This window comes from Alosa pseudoharengus, unplaced genomic scaffold, assembly GCF_046254945.1.
Source record: "Alosa pseudoharengus isolate Yale_2024_CS ecotype anadromous, Long Island Sound unplaced genomic scaffold, YU_APseudo_1.1 YU_APseudo_1.1_scf_15, whole genome shotgun sequence".
Lineage (NCBI taxonomy): Eukaryota > Metazoa > Chordata > Actinopteri > Clupeiformes > Clupeidae > Alosa > Alosa pseudoharengus.
Window position 1 is genome coordinate 2,607,628 of NW_027468620.1, and position 18,916 is coordinate 2,626,543.

General features: G+C 40.6%; 2 long non-coding RNA genes across 2 annotated transcripts; one reads left to right on the forward strand and one right to left on the reverse strand.

The window, feature by feature from the left end:
• The first annotated feature begins 240 nt into the window (after window positions 1-240).
• LOC143124013 (uncharacterized) lies at window positions 241-2,039 on the forward strand. The gene is made up of 3 exons (XR_012986971.1): window positions 241-448; window positions 1,066-1,178; window positions 1,783-2,039. It is a non-coding gene; the product is annotated as an uncharacterized LOC143124013 (long non-coding RNA).
• Window positions 2,040-2,119: 80 nt separating this feature from the next.
• LOC143124014 (uncharacterized) lies at window positions 2,120-3,598 on the reverse strand. Its single transcript, XR_012986972.1, has 2 exons — window positions 3,442-3,598; window positions 2,120-2,579 (listed from the first exon to the last, which is right to left on the reverse strand). It is a non-coding gene; the product is annotated as an uncharacterized LOC143124014 (long non-coding RNA).
• Between the last annotated feature and the right edge of the window lie 15,318 nt (window positions 3,599-18,916).

The following is an 18,916-nucleotide window of genomic DNA, read 5'->3' on the forward strand; positions in this document are numbered from 1 at the left end:
TTGCAATACATCGAAAATCCGCTAGGGGCAGGTCCCAAAAGGGAGCAAATGTCCATAGACCCCCATGTTAAAATGTCCGTTTTCACAGCATAAATTCATGCTTTTACAGGTTGGTCCCATGGACTTTTATTGTATTTGTTGGTAGTTCCCGAGTGCCTGACAACTGTGAGGGGGGTGAATTTTTTTCTAACTCGTTAGTTTAGATCGCATTTAGATATTAAATGTATGAATAATTAAGGGCGTGGTCAACTTGATTGACGGCTGGTGTCGAGGCAGCAGACGACGTCACTAGCTGAGTGGAGGAAACTCCGAAATTATGTCTTGGCTGTGATCCTACACACCACATCCTTTCTGAAAATGTTTATTCAAATATCAGACATAAAATGGGTTGCTATTAACTGAAGCCTACTAACCGACACTTTAAGAAGACTTCGCTCCAGTTTTTCAGGTAAGTGACATTCCACTACTATTTCACGTAGATGTTAGCATTATAGCATCCATGTTAGTGGGCAGCTATAGGCTACGTTAGCGTCAAATCATTTCAAATAAGTTTATGTCGAAAATGATGACCGAATGGCTGAAGCACACACATAAATTTAGTTAACTTGAATAAAGTTAACGTTAGTGAAAACCGATTGTGCTCCCGTTGTGAGTTAGCTTAACGTTTGCCATACTAGCCAGGTGTTTGAGTCAGACAGCTGTAACGTTAAGCACGTTAACGTTAGTTCACAAACATACTGGGGTAACAAAGCATGTGTTCTCGTCAAAAAACCTTTTGTAAATACTCTCTGTGTGAATGATTAGTCCGTTGTCAATTTATATAGTCTTTGGGTTGTCACATTTAAAATAGAAAAGCGTTCGTTCACATGATAACTTCAGCCGAAGCATTAGCTAGTGGAGGTAAAATTGTGAACCACTGACTATACGTTGAACATGGAGCTGATAACGAGCGATAACGTTAGCTAGTCACCATAACTGTTAGTTATAACTGACGTCTGAAACTCTTATTGATGCCGTTTATTTGTTAAACACAAATTTGAAACAACACTTCTTGTCTATGCAAAGTTTCCCTGTAGGCGATCCAGACAGGCTGGGTGCTGGAGAGGGCTCTGGACTCCTAACTTCACTTCTCGTCTGTGCTGTCGACTCAGAAGCATCACTTCAGTACTGATTCCGTGGTACTTTGACATTTTCCATACATTTAAATGGAGCAACCTACTGGATTCAATAGGCCTAGCTGTCTATTCCAGACATGGTTAGCATACTGAACAAACATGAATGCATTTCAGACATTTAGAGTGGCCTTTTATTGTGAGCAGTCTGGGGCACATCTGTGCAATAATTATCATGACCTCTTTTGATAAGTCACACATGGAAAGTAGCCTTTAAATCAGCAGGGTTTTGTTGGATACAGATTGGATAATTAAAGAATATGGCATCAGTGACTGGCTATTGTTTGACTGGACCTTGGCCTAACTGTTAATAACTACCTCAATGGGGTATAGATATGAGCTTACACTGTTCCACTGAAAACATTAAAATACAAGAAATGGTTGTTCTACAGAACTTTGAATACACCAAATTTGGTTTTGCTTATTGCCTGCATAAACAGGACATGTGCAAATAGTTGAATACGCCTGTCCTGTCCCCATTCAGCTAAGTGTTCTGTGAGTTTGTTCATTATACATACTGGGAGTATTTTTTTAGCTTCATTTGTGAGCACTTGTTCATAGTTTGCAGTAAGTTCAAGGATGTGACATATACCAATATTTCTGTTTTCAGATCTGGAACATTTTGAAATCCTACCAGATGGGGCACAAGTCATTGAGCAGTGGCAACTTCTGACTTCAAAGACTTTGTTCACCAGCAGACCCCTTGATTACCTTTATTTACAGCATTTGCATCTGTCAGTCTTTAAAGTAATCTAATATGTATTGACTATGTACTAGCTTAGTACATATTAGTTTTTGTTATTTTAGTTTCACAAATTCAGTGGTTACCTGTAATGCTCAAGATATACAAGTAAAAAATCACCTTTACTTCTGCATCTGGGTCTTCAATTCAACCTACTGACTGAAGCTGACAGATTTGTATAAATGTTTTTGAGAGCACAGGCAAATTGGTTTGATAGATACTTTATTGATCTCCAAGGGGAAATTCAAGGTCTCAGTAGCATACAGACATCACACACAACATGCACTTACAGCAGAAATGGTAAATATAAGTATAAACATATAACAAACCTCCACTGTACAATAGACAGTTGAAGATAAGAAAAACTAACAAAACTAAATACTGGCATGAGTTTTAATGTAATTCACAGTTCAGAAAAGTTCCATAAACATTTCCAAGTTCAGTGCCATCAACAGTAAGTTTGCTTTCTGATATTTAAAGAACAGAAATGGGTTTGGCATAAGTAAAGGGTAGGTGTAACATTCATCAATAGACATAAAGTGAAATGTACTGTATAGTCTCAATGGGTTCAATATCACCACACCCCAGCCAAACCACTTCACCTGGACCTCTAGTCCCAGGTTAAGAGCCCATGGACCTCCTTGCCGCCATCTCCCCATGGTGAACTGCCAAAACAGAAAGGTAAACATTTTATTAGTCATACCTACTTATAAGATAATACAATAATGCAAACCAACACCACTTGTTGTAATCAACAAAAGTACAGTTGTTGTACAATGCTGTAGTACTACCGGTATTGTGCGATTTGAAATGGGTCTTCAGTGACAAAGTACACTAATATTGGCATTGTTATGCCAAACACCGGACACTAACTGGATTTAACGTTTTGATAATAGCCTGACAAGGGGAAATAAGGCAAGCTAACCGAACATGAACGCTGGATAAATGGCCACCGATGAGACATTTCAATGTCATCTTAGACCAAACTACCACTGACAACTTTAGAGCAATATAGCGATTTCAAAACGTGATATTAAGAGTTAATCAAAAATAATTAATGATGTACAAGTTAACTAATACCCTACGATTTTGTTATCAATTCACACTATACGTTGACAGAATACAGCGAGCTGGCTGATGTTATCGTAAATTAATTAACGTTACAATGATGGCTGCCACTGAGGATATGAGATGGATAACGTTAATTACAAAACAATAAAGGCAAAGATACATTTTTGTCAGTATGAGTTGCTGAACCTGTAAACTGCTAAGTTACTCTACGTGAGTTGGTGAACCTGTAACGCTAAATTACTCTACGTTATTTGACCGTAACTTCAGCAAGGGAGGGATAGCTAACGTTAGTTTATTTTACCTAGAAGCTAGAATCTGCAAACTCAACTCTTCATTCTCAACTTTTCAAACGTTCACCCGAATATAACCTTTCAGCATACAACATTAAAAAGTCTGAACATGGCATTAAGAAATATGATAAGATACATGAACTTCACGTTAGCAGATCAAACTTACCAGCAATGTTACAGCAACGTCTGTGCCAGTCCATCTTGTAGGCCTAACGTTAGCTGAGGCTGCTCGGCTGACGACGAGGCGGGTTCACCGGCTTGCTCAGTCTCATACAAAGCCCCGCCCCTTTACCCATATATGGATTGGCCAGAGTGTGGGCGGGGTTAGGATTTCCCAAGATGGCGCCGCCCATACCCCCCATAAACGGCTTCATAACCGTTCTTCAGAAATCTATGGGTGACGTCACAGACGCTTTGTCCATATTTTTTACAGTCTATGCACCTGACCCACCAAACAACAACTCTCTGGGATGTGGCAAATATCGCGTAAAAACCTTGTTGCCGGAACAACAGGGAAAAGGCAACAGGATAGCAGCATGAAAGATACACAGGATACACACGGAATTTTGATGGACGTCCTTATCAGTCTATGGTCTAACTTATAAACGTGTCGGGTCAACGTCAACGATAAGTAAGTTAGGCTAACGTAAACGTTAGCTATTTGCTGTTGTCATATGCTAGTGCTATATGCTTTAGGCTACGTGATGGCCATTTATCACACTGATTTTAGGTACTACTTTTACGAGGTCTGTAGTTCTGTCAAAATGTATCTTATCGTTGAACAGACTACAGTTTTATCTTCCTTAGACTTCGTAGATGTAGTTACTACAATTTGGAAGCGAATTTCGAAGTGTAAATATGGTTTTAGTGTGTAAACAGACCAACCGCGATTTTGCAATGAAGTTAATGGAGCCTTTTATGTAGGGCTACTAGGCTACTTTCACGAAGTCTGTAGTTCTGTCAAAATGTATCTTATCTATGAACAGACTACATGATTATCTTCCTTAGACTTCGTAGATGTAGTTACTACAATTTGGAAGCGAATTTCGAAGTGTAAATATGGTTTTAGTGTGTAAACAGACCAACCGCGATTTTGCAATGAAGTTAATTGAGCCTTTTATGTAGGGCTACTAGGCTACTTTCACGAAGTCTGTAGTTCTGTCAAAATGTATCTTAACCATGTAGTATGTTCATAGATATCTTCCTTAGACTTCGTAGATGTAGTTACTACAATTTGGAAGCGAATTTCGAAGTGCAAATATGGTTTAAATGTGTAAACAAGACGCCTGATGTTTAATGTTAATGAATGGGCACAGTATTATTGTGTACAGTAATGGGCTATCAGTAGTATGTAAACAGTTCATGTGTTATGTGATTTACATAAACTAGTAAACAACATAAATGTTAAAAGCTGGTATTGTGTTTCCTGAATTCTTACATTCAGGCATTCAAATGAAATGTAATTAAATAGCATATCAATCATGCAACAATGCAAAAACAATGAAACTAGTGTAGGCCTAATTATATTTTACATTAGTAAAGCAGTACTCTGATGTGCATGCTTTCACAAACTTTTGTGAACAATCTTAGCACTTTAAACATTGACTGTTTTGAAGTGCATGTATAGCAATATAGTATAAAAATAATAATAATTGTGATGATATTACAATTTGATGGGGGGTGGGAGGAGGGGGTGGGTTCATGTAGGTGGGCCCTATGACCCCAAAGTATGCCTTGACTGGGCCTCAGGTCAAAGAAGTTTGAGAAAGGCTGATGTAGACGACAAAGCAGCAAGGAGGCGTCGTGTGATCATTTAAACAAGTTTTATGACAAGGTCGATGAGGGTGGGAAAAATCGTACATTTCTGTGCAAACTTTGCCCGCACTTCAGTCACATTGTCTTTTAAGAAAATGCAGTCCATTTTTCGGTTTCAGCAGTCAACAACCTTGACTATTTGAAGATACTAATCTATTGTGTACAGTAATGGGCTATCAGTAGTATGTAAACAGTTCATGTGTTATGTGATTTACATAAACTTGTAAACAACATAAATGTTAAAAGCTGGTATTGTGTTTCCTGAATTCTTACATTCAGGCATTCAAATGAAATGTAATTAAATAGCATATCAATCATGCAACAATGCAAAAACAATGAAACTAGTGTAGGCCTAATTATATTTTACATTAGTAAAGCAGTACTCTGATGTGCATGCTTTCACAAACTTTTGTGAACAATCTTAGCACTTTAAACATTGACTGTTTTGAAGTGCATGTATAGCAATATAGTATAAAAAAAATAATAATTGTGATGATATTACAATTTGATGGGGGGTGGGAGGAGGGGGTGGGTTCATGTAGGTGGGCCCTATGACCCCAAAGTATGCCTTGACTGGGCCTCAGGTCAAAGAAGTTTGAGAAAGGCTGATGTAGACGACAAAGCAGCAAGGAGGCGTCGTGTGATCATTTAAACAAGTTTTATGACAAGGTCGATGAGGGTGGGAAAAATCGTACATTTCTGTGCAAACTTTGCCCGCACTTCAGTCACACTGTCTTTTAAGAAAATGCAGTCCATTTTTCGGTTTCAGCAGTCAACAACCTCAGAACTGACCCTTCAGGCCTCTCAGGAGGCACTGGCCTTCTAACCTATCGACCACCTGAGCAACCAGCATGATTGCCCTAGCAACCAGCATAGCAACCACGTTATTTATGCGTTTTAGCTTATTGGATGTTGCGTTGATGCAGATAACTTTTGATCCGTGTGCCCGATTTTCATAAATGAGGTACCGTTGGAATCCTTGGATGAGGCAGAGTTCCGTGCCCCAGATCAAACCCACTCTTGCAGTTCCTCGGAACCGCAATTCTAGTTAGTGGGTTTGATCCAGCAAGCCCACAGCATGGCAAGCACAGCTTTGCCATGCTGTGGGCTTGCGGAGCAAGCCCACTATTGTTCTTCTTAAGTTTTCTTATTATTATTATTATTAGTGGGTTTGATCCAGCAAGACCACAGCATGGCTGAAAGCCATGCTGTGGGCTTGCGGAGCAAGCCCACTATTGTTCTTCTTAAGTTTTCTTATTATTATTATTAGTGGGTTTGATCCAGCAAGACCACAGCATGGCTGAAAGCCATGCTGTGGGCTTGCGGAGCAAGCCCACTATTGTTCTTCTTAAGTTTTCTTATTATTATTATTATTTATTATTCCTGTTCACCCACTTTTTGGCCGAACTACTGCTCCTAGACCGTTTGAGCTATCGACGCGGTTCTAACTCCAAAAATTCAGGCCCGAACCGGTGTATCTTGCTTGTTGCTTTCGTGTCGCTGGCCCTTGTCGTTTTCGCGGTATTCCCGTTTTTCGCCGTTTTTGGGCCCCATTGAAATCAATGGCGGAATGCTGGGGCTTTATGACATCACAGCACCTCATTACTTGCACCTGGTAGAGCTCTGCTGCTAGAGTTGATTACCTGCACCTGGCAAAGTTCTAAGCCATCTGGCAATGTCTAATGGGCTGGGCTGGGCTGTCTGTGTATATGAAGGTGTGTGCATGTAACTTTTGACCAGTATGTCCGATTTTCATGAATGAGGTACCGTTGGAATCCTTGAATGAAGCCCAGTTCAATGCCTTGCCAGCACTAAGTGTAAAGGTAATGTAAAAAAAGATGAGACAGCGCAAAGCGCTGTCTCATCTTTTTTTTAAAGCCAAACCATGTTCATATAGGTCATTAAAAAAATAAATAAATAAAGTATTTCACCAATCCATTCAGCCCAGTCCTATTCCCAGCTAGCTCCATTTGAACTTAGTCATGTGTACAGTTGTATAGATTATTACATTGAGAAACACACTTTCATACAGATATCATGCATATCCACGTAGCATTACTAATCAAGTTACTCATCGTTGCCCAGCAAGAAGTCCACAATCAATTCAATTGTCTTGCCACGATCTGTGGAGCTTACAGACAACGTTATATTACTACAGGTTCTGTATGCTATTTAACCCTTTAGGCGCCAGAGGTTTTTTTCTGAAACGATCAATTTTGGCATCTTCATTTCAAAAGGCTATATCTTAAAAGTGATAAGAGATAGAGACTTTCTGTAAATTAGAGAAATATTAAGGATGACCCAAAGTTTATGTAGAGATTAAATGTTTATATCTAATTTGCATATTATGACGTCATATGGTGGCGGCCATCTTGGATTATAGAATGTTCATGAAAAGTCGCATGTTTGAATGATAAAATGCACCACTTCTTTCCCCCCAAAATGTCCCTCACCTTCTGTATGCTATATTGCACAATACTGAATGCTCAGGTAAATAGTAAGTAGTGAACAAACTGTGTAAATCATTACTAATAAATGGCAGAAACAAACCAAATGCATGTAGCGGTAGACTGGCCTTTTGCTGTAGAGATTTTCCATTTACTACATACAGTAGGCACTCTGATTCCATGTATGGGGCACATATATATTATTCAGATGACACACAAACACAATTAGACAAGATCTGTTTAGTTCAAAAGCTCATTTGCCACGGCAAGGCACAGATCAGGAGTGATATGACGAGACAAGACAAGAGACAATGTTAGTATTTTTTTTTATTTTTTTTTGTTTATGTTTTTTTTTTTTCTTAGCTGACAAAGACACACACATCACAAGGACATGAACACACAAAAAGGAACACATAGTGTACTGTATGTCCTAAATGATCAGGGAAGTAGATAGCAAATCAACAGTGTAAATCATTACTAATAAATGGCTGACATTTTTTTTTATATGTAGCAGGCCTTTTGCTGTAGAGATAATGACTCCCTATCCCTATAGGGCCGGCATTCCCATCATCTTGTGATAGATTATGCATGACCTAATGTGTGTGTGTGTGTGTGTGTGTGTGGGAGAGGGAGAGGGAGAGAGCGTGTCACCACCTCCACCATGCGAGCAGCATGGCAAGATCTGCCTCGCGCGCGCCGAGTGGAGAGAATTTGCGCAGCTCGGACTAGGCCTACTGTCATTCTCATTGCGACTCCCCACACTGCCACTACGTTCCCCCCTAACTGTCCTATGAGCACTTCGACCTCGTCTAACATACCCAGTGGCATTATTAGACAAAGGCTCCACCACGTTACTGTCGCCGCGAGTGTGGAGAGGCACACGTTCAGAAGACAGAAGCTAGCGCTATGGACATTATGCTACCTCCACTATGCTACCTCCAGCCTCGTTCGCCACACCACTAACACCCAGCTAACTTCCCGATGAACACTCCTAACCCGTGAAACATTATTCCCACCAGTGACATTGGGCAAACGATTCAACGTTTGTGCTTGGTGTAAGCTAAACTATGGAGTAAACTCTCACTTTGTCCAGCTGCATCATTGCAAGGCACGGACGCATCTGAAGCCTCACTAAACAATTCACCGTCATTTTCTGAAGGCAGATATTCACCTTCAGAATCAGGGTCCGCGAATAGAAGACCCAACACTTCATTTCAGGTAAACTTTTTTGATGCCATTAGACGATAATCTAATGCAAATACTCGCTGACGTTGACAATATCGCTCTGACAAAGTGGCTCACACGCACACTAGCTCCGGTATTTCACGCACTGATTCAATGCTCTGTAGCTCAAAAGTTTTGTTCAAAGCGTGACCTTTTTCGGACTCGGGGATGACGTATGACATGTCTGCCATCTAGTGGAGTGGAAGTCGAACGAAATATGACACCCTATTTGACTAAATCGGCCGTTTTATTCAGTACCGCATCTTGTCGACTATAGTCGCCTGTGGCGGTTAGAGGGTTAAAGCCGACCTAACGCTGAGTCCCTTCTAGACGGTGTGTTGCAATGCATTCTGGGTGCTGTGCTGTGATTCGACGGCTCGTCACCTGACCCACCAAACAACAACTCTCTGGGATGTGGCAAATATCGCGTAAAAACCTTGTTGCCGGAACAACAGGGAAAAGGCAACAGGATAGCAGCACGAAAGATACACAGGATACACACGGAATTTTGATGGACGTCCTTATCAGTCTATGGTCTAACTTATAAACGTGTCGGGTCAACGTCAACGATAAGTAAGTTAGGCTAACGTAAACGTTAGCTATTTGCTGTTGTCATATGCTAGTGCTATATGCTTTAGGCTACGTGATGGCCATTTATCACACTAATTTTAGGTACTACTTTTACGAGGTCTGTATTTCTGTCAAAATGTATCTTATCGTTGAACAGACTACAAGGTTATCTTCCTTAGACTTCGTAGATGTAGTTACTACAATTTGGAAGCGAATTTCGAAGTGTAAATATGGTTTTAGTGTGTAAACAGACCAACCGCGATTTTGCAATGAAGTTAATGGAGCCTTTTATGTAGGGCTTCTAGGCTACTTTCACGAAGTCTGTAGTTCTGTCAAAATGTATCTTATCTATGAACAGACTACATGAGTATCTTCCTTAGACTTCGTAGATGTAGTTACTACAATTTGGAAGCGAATTTCGAAGTGTAAATATGGTTTTAGTGTGTAAACAGACCAACCGCGATTTTGCAATGAAGTGAATATGGAGCCTTTTATGTAGGACTACTAGGCTACTTTCACGAAGTCTGTAGTTCTGTCAAAATTGATCTTATCTATGAACAGACTACATGGTTATCTTCTTTAGACTTTGTAGATGTAGTTATTACAGTTTGGAAGCGAAATTCGAAGTGCAAATATGGTTTAAATGTGTAAACAAGACGCCTGATGTTTAATATATGTTAATGAATGGGCACAGTATTATTGTGTACAGTAATGGGCTATCAGTAGTATGAACAGTTCATGTGTTATGTGATTTACATAAACTAGTAAACAACAGACATGTTAAAAGCTGGTATTGTGTTTCCTGAATTCTTACATTCAGGCATTCAAATGAAATGTAATTAAATAGCATATATATACTCTATCAGTGTATGATGCTTGCATGAGGGAAACATCCCAAAACAACGGCACCCATATAATTGCTGTTGTTTTGAGAAGTATTTCTCATGCAAGCATCATGCAACAATGCAAAAACAAAGAAACTAGTGTAGGCCTAATTATATTTTACATTAGTAAAGCAGTACTCTGATGTGCATGCTTTCACAAACTTTTGTGAACAATCTTAGCACTTTAAACATTGACTGTTTTAAAGTGCATGTATAGCAATATAGTATAAAAATAATAATTGTGATCTCATTACAATTTGATAGGGGTTGGGAGGAAGGGGTGGGTTCATGTAGGTGGGCCCTATGACCCCAAAGTATGCCTTGACTGGGCCTCAGGTCAAAGAAGTTTGAGAAATGCTGATGTAGACAACAAAGCAGCAAGGAGGCGTCGTGTGATCATTTAAACAAGTTTTATGACGAGGTCGATGAGGGTGGGAAAAATCGTACATTTCTGTGCAAACTTTGCCCGCACTTCAGTCACATTGTCTTTTAAGAAAATGCAGTCCTTTTTTCGGTTCCAGCAGCCAACAACCTCAGAACTGACCCTTCAGGCCTCTCAGGAGGCGCTGGCCTTTAACCGCAGCCAGAAGAGAGTCAGCAGAAATTTGATTGCCTTTAAAAAATCTGACTTCTTAAAAAATCTTAAACTGGCTGCATTACGTGATTATTTCTGAGATTCTGATACGTTTTTAACCATGACCTATACACAGTTCTGGTTTGAAAATGTATCTCTTAAAATAATCACTTTATGCAGTCAGCTTAAGATGGCTTACTAGCAACTAACTAATTACCCTAGCAACAACCTAGAAACCACCCCTGTAATGTCAACCTAGCGACCACCATAGCAACCAGCATAGCAACCATGTTATTTATGCGTTTTAGCTTATTGGATGTTGCGTTAATGCAGACAACTTTTGATCCGTGTGCCCGATTTTCATAAATGAGGTACCGTTGGAATCCTTGGATGAGGCCGAGTTCCGTGCCACTGATCAAACCCACTCTTGCAGTTCCTCGGAACCGCAATTCTAGTTATTTATTATTCCTGTTCACCCACTTTTTGGCCGAACTACTGCTCCTAGACCGTTTGAGCTATCGACGCGGTTCTAACTCCAAAAATTCAGGCCCGAACCGGTGTATCTTGCTTGTTGCTTTCGTGTCGCTGGCCCTTGTCGTTTTCGCGGTATTCCCGTTTTTCGCCGTTTTTGGGCCCCATTGAAATCAATGGCGGAATGCTGGGGCTTTATGACATCACAGCACCTCATTACTTGCACCTGGTAGAGCTCTGCTGCTAGAGTTGATTACCTGCACCTGGCAAAGTTCTAAGCCATCTGGCAATGTCTAATGGGCTGGGCTGGGCTGTCTGTGTATATGAAGGTGTGTGCATGTAACTTTTGACCAGTATGTCCGATTTTCATGAATGAGGTACCGTTGGAATCCTTGAATGAAGCCCAGTTCAATGCCTTGCCAGCACTAAGTGTAAAGGTAATGTAAAAAAAGATGAGACAGCGCAAAGCGCTGTCTCATCTTTTTTTTAAAGCCAAACCATGTTCATATAGGTCATTAAAAAAATAAATAAATAAAGTATTTCACCAATCCATTCAGCCCAGTCCTATTCCCAGCTAGCTCCATTTGAACTTAGTCATGTGTACAGTTGTATAGATTATTACATTGAGAAACACACTTTCATACAGATATCATGCATATCCACGTAGCATTACTAATCAAGTTACTCATCGTTGCCCAGCAAGAAGTCCACAATCAATTCAATTGTCTTGCCACGATCTGTGGAGCTTACAGACAACGTTATATTACTACAGGTTCTGTATGCTATTTAAAGCCGACCTAACGCTGAGTCCCTTCTAGACGGTGTGTTGCAATGCATTCTGGGTGCTGTGCTGTGATTCGACGGCTCGTCACCTGACCCACCAAACAACAACTCTCTGGGATGTGGCAAATATCGCGTAAAAACCTTGTTGCCGGAACAACAGGGAAAAGGCAACAGGATAGCAGCACGAAAGATACACAGGATACACACGGAATTTTGATGGACGTCCTTATCAGTCTATGGTCTAACTTATAAACGTGTCGGGTCAACGTCAACGATAAGTAAGTTAGGCTAACGTAAACGTTAGCTATTTGCTGTTGTCATATGCTAGTGCTATATGCTTTAGGCTACGTGATGGCCATTTATCACACTAATTTTAGGTACTACTTTTACGAGGTCTGTATTTCTGTCAAAATGTATCTTATCGTTGAACAGACTACAAGGTTATCTTCCTTAGACTTCGTAGATGTAGTTACTACAATTTGGAAGCGAATTTCGAAGTGTAAATATGGTTTTAGTGTGTAAACAGACCAACCGCGATTTTGCAATGAAGTTAATGGAGCCTTTTATGTAGGGCTTCTAGGCTACTTTCACGAAGTCTGTAGTTCTGTCAAAATGTATCTTATCTATGAACAGACTACATGAGTATCTTCCTTAGACTTCGTAGATGTAGTTACTACAATTTGGAAGCGAATTTCGAAGTGTAAATATGGTTTTAGTGTGTAAACAGACCAACCGCGATTTTGCAATGAAGTGAATATGGAGCCTTTTATGTAGGACTACTAGGCTACTTTCACGAAGTCTGTAGTTCTGTCAAAATTGATCTTATCTATGAACAGACTACATGGTTATCTTCTTTAGACTTTGTAGATGTAGTTATTACAGTTTGGAAGCGAAATTCGAAGTGCAAATATGGTTTAAATGTGTAAACAAGACGCCTGATGTTTAATATATGTTAATGAATGGGCACAGTATTATTGTGTACAGTAATGGGCTATCAGTAGTATGAACAGTTCATGTGTTATGTGATTTACATAAACTAGTAAACAACAGACATGTTAAAAGCTGGTATTGTGTTTCCTGAATTCTTACATTCAGGCATTCAAATGAAATGTAATTAAATAGCATATATATACTCTATCAGTGTATGATGCTTGCATGAGGGAAACATCCCAAAACAACGGCACCCATATAATTGCTGTTGTTTTGAGAAGTATTTCTCATGCAAGCATCATGCAACAATGCAAAAACAAAGAAACTAGTGTAGGCCTAATTATATTTTACATTAGTAAAGCAGTACTCTGATGTGCATGCTTTCACAAACTTTTGTGAACAATCTTAGCACTTTAAACATTGACTGTTTTAAAGTGCATGTATAGCAATATAGTATAAAAATAATAATTGTGATCTCATTACAATTTGATAGGGGTTGGGAGGAAGGGGTGGGTTCATGTAGGTGGGCCCTATGACCCCAAAGTATGCCTTGACTGGGCCTCAGGTCAAAGAAGTTTGAGAAATGCTGATGTAGACAACAAAGCAGCAAGGAGGCGTCGTGTGATCATTTAAACAAGTTTTATGACGAGGTCGATGAGGGTGGGAAAAATCGTACATTTCTGTGCAAACTTTGCCCGCACTTCAGTCACATTGTCTTTTAAGAAAATGCAGTCCTTTTTTCGGTTCCAGCAGCCAACAACCTCAGAACTGACCCTTCAGGCCTCTCAGGAGGCGCTGGCCTTTAACCGCAGCCAGAAGAGAGTCAGCAGAAATTTGATTGCCTTTAAAAAATCTGACTTCTTAAAAAATCTTAAACTGGCTGCATTACGTGATTATTTCTGAGATTCTGATACGTTTTTAACCATGACCTATACACAGTTCTGGTTTGAAAATGTATCTCTTAAAATAATCACTTTATGCAGTCAGCTTAAGATGGCTTACTAGCAACTAACTAATTACCCTAGCAACAACCTAGAAACCACCCCTGTAATGTCAACCTAGCGACCACCATAGCAACCAGCATAGCAACCATGTTATTTATGCGTTTTAGCTTATTGGATGTTGCGTTAATGCAGACAACTTTTGATCCGTGTGCCCGATTTTCATAAATGAGGTACCGTTGGAATCCTTGGATGAGGCCGAGTTCCGTGCCACTGATCAAACCCACTCTTGCAGTTCCTCGGAACCGCAATTCTAGTTATTTATTATTCCTGTTCACCCACTTTTTGGCCGAACTACTGCTCCTAGACCGTTTGAGCTATCGACGCGGTTCGAACTCCAAAAATTCAGGCCCGAACCGGTGTAACTTGCTTGTTGATTTCGTGTCGCTGGCCCTTGTCGTTTTCGCGGTATTCCCGTTTTTCTGCGTTTTTTGGGCCCATTGAAATGCATGGCGGAATGTTCAGAATTCAAATTTCGATTGTGACATCACAGCTCTAATTGCTTAAGCTTGCACCTGGAAGAGTTCTAAGCCACCTGGCAGAGCTATAATGGGCTGGGCTGGGCTGTCTGTGTATATGAAGGTGTGTGCATGTAACTTTTGACCCGTATGTCCGATTTTCATAAATGAGGTACCGTTGGAATCCTTGGATGAGGCCGAGTTCCATGCCCCTGATCAAACCCACTCTTGCAGTTCCTCGGAACCGCAATTCTAGTTATTTATTATTCCTGTTCACCCACTTTTTGGCCGAACTACTGCTCCTAGACCGTTTGAGCTATCGACGCGGTTCGAACTCCAAAAATTCAGGCCCGAACCGGTGTAACTTGCTTGTTGATTTCGTGTCGCTGGCCCTTGTCGTTTTCGCGGTATTCCCGTTTTTCTGCGTTTTTTGGGCCCATTGAAATGCATGGCGGAATGTTCAGAATTCAAATTTCGATTGTGACATCACAGCTCTAATTGCTTAAGCTTGCACCTGGAAGAGTTCTAAGCCACCTGGCAGAGCTATAATGGGCTGGGCTGGGCTGTCTGTGTATATGAAGGTGTGTGCATGTAACTTTTGACCCGTATGTCCGATTTTCATAAATGAGGTACCGTTGGAATCCTTGGATGAGGCCGAGTTCCATGCCCCTGATCAAACCCACTCTTGCAGTTCCTCGGAACCGCAATTCTAGTTATTATTATTAGTGGGTTTGATCCAGCAAGACCACAGCATGGCTGAAAGCCATGCTGTGGGCTTGCGGAGCAAGCCCACTATTGTTCTTCTTAAGTTTTCTTATTATTATTATTATTTATTATTCCTGTTCACCCACTTTTTGGCCGAACTACTGCTCCTAGACCGTTTGAGCTATCGACGCGGTTCTAACTCCAAAAATTCAGGCCCGAACCGGTGTATCTTGCTTGTTGCTTTCGTGTCGCTGGCCCTTGTCGTTTTCGCGGTATTCCCGTTTTTCGCCGTTTTTGGGCCCCATTGAAATCAATGGCGGAATGCTGGGGCTTTATGACATCACAGCACCTCATTACTTGCACCTGGTAGAGCTCTGCTGCTAGAGTTGATTACCTGCACCTGGCAAAGTTCTAAGCCATCTGGCAATGTCTAATGGGCTGGGCTGGGCTGTCTGTGTATATGAAGGTGTGTGCATGTAACTTTTGACCAGTATGTCCGATTTTCATGAATGAGGTACCGTTGGAATCCTTGAATGAAGCCCAGTTCAATGCCTTGCCAGCACTAAGTGTAAAGGTAATGTAAAAAAAGATGAGACAGCGCAAAGCGCTGTCTCATCTTTTTTTTAAAGCCAAACCATGTTCATATAGGTCATTAAAAAAATAAATAAATAAAGTATTTCACCAATCCATTCAGCCCAGTCCTATTCCCAGCTAGCTCCATTTGAACTTAGTCATGTGTACAGTTGTATAGATTATTACATTGAGAAACACACTTTCATACAGATATCATGCATATCCACGTAGCATTACTAATCAAGTTACTCATCGTTGCCCAGCAAGAAGTCCACAATCAATTCAATTGTCTTGCCACGATCTGTGGAGCTTACAGACAACGTTATATTACTACAGGTTCTGTATGCTATTTAAAGCCGACCTAACGCTGAGTCCCTTCTAGACGGTGTGTTGCAATGCATTCTGGGTGCTGTGCTGTGATTCGACGGCTCGTCACCTGACCCACCAAACAACAACTCTCTGGGATGTGGCAAATATCGCGTAAAAACCTTGTTGCCGGAACAACAGGGAAAAGGCAACAGGATAGCAGCACGAAAGATACACAGGATACACACGGAATTTTGATGGACGTCCTTATCAGTCTATGGTCTAACTTATAAACGTGTCGGGTCAACGTCAACGATAAGTAAGTTAGGCTAACGTAAACGTTAGCTATTTGCTGTTGTCATATGCTAGTGCTATATGCTTTAGGCTACGTGATGGCCATTTATCACACTAATTTTAGGTACTACTTTTACGAGGTCTGTATTTCTGTCAAAATGTATCTTATCGTTGAACAGACTACAAGGTTATCTTCCTTAGACTTCGTAGATGTAGTTACTACAATTTGGAAGCGAATTTCGAAGTGTAAATATGGTTTTAGTGTGTAAACAGACCAACCGCGATTTTGCAATGAAGTTAATGGAGCCTTTTATGTAGGGCTTCTAGGCTACTTTCACGAAGTCTGTAGTTCTGTCAAAATGTATCTTATCTATGAACAGACTACATGAGTATCTTCCTTAGACTTCGTAGATGTAGTTACTACAATTTGGAAGCGAATTTCGAAGTGTAAATATGGTTTTAGTGTGTAAACAGACCAACCGCGATTTTGCAATGAAGTGAATATGGAGCCTTTTATGTAGGACTACTAGGCTACTTTCACGAAGTCTGTAGTTCTGTCAAAATTGATCTTATCTATGAACAGACTACATGGTTATCTTCTTTAGACTTTGTAGATGTAGTTATTACAGTTTGGAAGCGAAATTCGAAGTGCAAATATGGTTTAAATGTGTAAACAAGACGCCTGATGTTTAATATATGTTAATGAATGGGCACAGTATTATTGTGTACAGTAATGGGCTATCAGTAGTATGAACAGTTCATGTGTTATGTGATTTACATAAACTAGTAAACAACAGACATGTTAAAAGCTGGTATTGTGTTTCCTGAATTCTTACATTCAGGCATTCAAATGAAATGTAATTAAATAGCATATATATACTCTATCAGTGTATGATGCTTGCATGAGGGAAACATCCCAAAACAACGGCACCCATATAATTGCTGTTGTTTTGAGAAGTATTTCTCATGCAAGCATCATGCAACAATGCAAAAACAAAGAAACTAGTGTAGGCCTAATTATATTTTACATTAGTAAAGCAGTACTCTGATGTGCATGCTTTCACAAACTTTTGTGAACAATCTTAGCACTTTAAACATTGACTGTTTTAAAGTGCATGTATAGCAATATAGTATAAAAATAATAATTGTGATCTCATTACAATTTGATAGGGGTTGGGAGGAAGGGGTGGGTTCATGTAGGTGGGCCCTATGACCCCAAAGTATGCCTTGACTGGGCCTCAGGTCAAAGAAGTTTGAGAAATGCTGATGTAGACAACAAAGCAGCAAGGAGGCGTCGTGTGATCATTTAAACAAGTTTTATGACGAGGTCGATGAGGGTGGGAAAAATCGTACATTTCTGTGCAAACTTTGCCCGCACTTCAGTCACATTGTCTTTTAAGAAAATGCAGTCCTTTTTTCGGTTCCAGCAGCCAACAACCTCAGAACTGACCCTTCAGGCCTCTCAGGAGGCGCTGGCCTTTAACCGCAGCCAGAAGAGAGTCAGCAGAAATTTGATTGCCTTTAAAAAATCTGACTTCTTAAAAAATCTTAAACTGGCTGCATTACGTGATTATTTCTGAGATTCTGATACGTTTTTAACCATGACCTATACACAGTTCTGGTTTGAAAATGTATCTCTTAAAATAATCACTTTATGCAGTCAGCTTAAGATGGCTTACTAGCAACTAACTAATTACCCTAGCAACAACCTAGAAACCACCCCTGTAATGTCAACCTAGCGACCACCATAGCAACCAGCATAGCAACCATGTTATTTATGCGTTTTAGCTTATTGGATGTTGCGTTAATGCAGACAACTTTTGATCCGTGTGCCCGATTTTCATAAATGAGGTACCGTTGGAATCCTTGGATGAGGCCGAGTTCCGTGCCACTGATCAAACCCACTCTTGCAGTTCCTCGGAACCGCAATTCTAGTTATTTATTATTCCTGTTCACCCACTTTTTGGCCGAACTACTGCTCCTAGACCGTTTGAGCTATCGACGCGGTTCGAACTCCAAAAATTCAGGCCCGAACCGGTGTAACTTGCTTGTTGATTTCGTGTCGCTGGCCCTTGTCGTTTTCGCGGTATTCCCGTTTTTCTGCGTTTTTTGGGCCCATTGAAATGCATGGCGGAATGTTCAGAATTCAAATTTCGATTGTGACATCACAGCTCTAATTGCTTAAGCTTGCACCTGGAAGAGTTCTAAGCCACCTGGCAGAGCTATAATGGGCTGGGCTGGGCTGTCTGTGTATATGAAGGTGTGTGCATGTAACTTTTGACCCGTATGTCCGATTTTCATAAATGAGGTACCGTTGGAATCCTTGGATGAGGCCGAGTTCCATGCCCCTGATCAAACCCACTCTTGCAGTTCCTCGGAACCGCAATTCTAGTTATTATATCTTCCTATTCACCCACTTTTTGGCCGAACTACTGCTCCTAGACCGTTTGAGCTATCGACGCGGTTCGAACTCCAAAAATTCAGGCCCGAACCGGTGTAACTTGCTTGTTGATTTCGTGTCGCTGGCCCTTGTCGTTTTCGCGGTATTCCCGTTTTTCTGCGTTTTTTGGGCCCATTGAAATGAATGGCGGAATGTTAAGAATTCA